Raw genomic sequence first — 2,404 nt, forward strand, 5'->3', positions numbered from 1 at the left:
TTTCTTGGAACACTTTCTTCCCTTGTCCTCAGAAAGTCTACCTTTTTTGGGTTTCTCTCTTACATTTTTTGTTTCTTCTCTGTCTCTGCTGGTTCTTCCTCCTATCCCAATCTTTAAATGTTGGAGTTTCTCAAGGTTCAGTCCTAGACTCTTTCCTCATTTTATTCTATATGATCTTAGTCACTCCTCGTAGATGGTAAGTGCATTCGTTCCCAAGGCTTCAAATCCTTTTTATATGCCCACACGTCTTAACAACTCCTCTTAGTTCCAGATTGTGTAGTAAACTTCTAGTCTCTGGCTGGGTTTCTCATAGGTATCCCAAATTGAACTAGTTATCTTCTCATAAATATGCATCTCCTACAATGTTCTGTTGCTCAGTAAATGGAGCAGCATACATCTGGTTTCTCAAATCAGAAGTGAGAATTACTCTTGATATCTCCCCCTTCTTTCCTGACCACCATGGAATCAGTTATTAAGTCCTGTTAAGTCTACCTCCTAAATCTCTCTTAAATCCTGTTCTTTTCTCTCCATCTCAACTGCCTCCATTCTTGTAAGTACATCATCTTTTGCCTGGACAACCTCAACACCCTCCTAGATTTTCTATATGCTTTTGCTCCTACTTCCACCCTGTTCAGTCTTCACTCAACAGCCAGGGTGATCTTCTACATCTCACAGATCGCGTCACATAATACAGATCACGTCACTCCACGGCTTAAAGCAGATCAATGTGCCTGTTAGTTTTAAGATGAACATCCCAAATCCTTAATATGGCTGCTTTAATTCCATAATGGAAGTAAATCTTATACTTAAAAACCTGTAAAAGGACATATTGATTTAAAATTGTGTTAAAATTATGGGGTGCCTGGGTGGCACAGCAGTTGGGCGTCTGCCTTCGGCTCAGGGCGTGATCCCGGTGTTGTGGGATCAAGCCCCACATCAGGCTCCTCCGCTATGAGCCTGCTTCTTCCTCTCCCACTCCCCCTGCTTGTGTTCCCTCTCTCGCTGGCTGTCTCTATCTCTGTCGAATAAATAAATAAAATCTTAAAAAAAATAAAATAAAATAAAATAAAATTGTGTTAAAATTGAGATAATTTCCTGAGAGTTGATTTTGATAGGGAGGAGGGAGGCAAAGGAGTTATAAAAGCTAGATAGTCACTTTATAATTGTTATGCTATAAAATTATGTTTTATTCATTTTTTATTTATGAAATTTTTATAATAAAAAATTTAACAATATAAACCCATGAGTTCATAAAGATACTCCACAAAGGAAAAATAAAAATAGAAAAAAGTGAATTAAAAACAATCATCTGATACCATTGCACCACTGGAAGTAACTAGGGCACCAACTCTATACTCTACACATTGGCAATCAAATAAATAAAGATTTGAGGGGCACCTGGATGGCTCAGTCATTTAATAGTCCAATTCTTGATTTCAGTTCGGGTCATGATCTCAGCATCATGAGATCGAGCCCTACGTCGGGCTGCACGTCTGCTTAAGATTCTCTCTCTCTCCCTCTGTCCCTCCCACCCTGCCCCTCTAAAAAAAATAAAAAATAAAAATAAAGTACTTCAGGAAAGAAAAAAAGGGGAGAAATGATAGATAAAGATTGTGGCAAAACTCTTGATAATTGTTAAACGTTAATGATGTGTATATGGAGTTCATTATACTGTTTTCTCTATTTTTGGGTATGTTTGAAAATTTCTTTCTTTCTTTAAGATTTATTTGTCAGAGAGAGAGAGAGAGAGTGCATAAATGGGGGAGTGGCAGGCAGAGGGAGAAGCAGGCTCCCCACTGAACAAGGAGCCCAATGTGGGACTTGCCTCCAGGACCCTGGGATCACAACCTGAGCTGAAGGCAGACGCTTAATTGACTGAGCCACCCAGGCATCCCTGTTTGAAAATTTCTTAATAAATTAAGAATTTCTTGGGGTGCTTGGGTGGCTTAGTCATTAAGCGTCTGCCTCTAGCTCAGGGAGTGATCCCGGCATTCCGGGATCGAGCCCCACATCAGGCTCTTCCACTGGGAGCCTGCTTCTTCCTCTCCCACTCCCCCTGCTTGTGTTCCCTCTCTCGCTGGCTGTCTCTGTCTAATAAATAAATAAATAAATCTTATAAATTAATTAATTAATTAAGAATTTCTTGATAAAATAAGTACTAAAAAGAGGAAATTGTGGATGCTGAAGACAATTTCTATCTATCACAATTTATTCTGTACTAGATTGAATAGAAAGTTATAGAAATTTCAAAAGAAGGAAAAAGTCCTTATATTAGAGCTATGGTTTATCATGGAAGTCTTCACTCAGCATGGTGGCTCATAACCAAATGGGACAGGAGTGGAGTGAGTACTTTAAACAGCGAACATCATATTGGCAAAGACATAGTATGATGTTGATCTCGCAC

This window comes from Ursus americanus, chromosome 25 (genome assembly GCF_024610735.1).
Source record: "Ursus americanus isolate L20-20 chromosome 25, mUrsAme1.1.p, whole genome shotgun sequence".
Taxonomy (NCBI): domain Eukaryota; kingdom Metazoa; phylum Chordata; class Mammalia; order Carnivora; family Ursidae; genus Ursus; species Ursus americanus.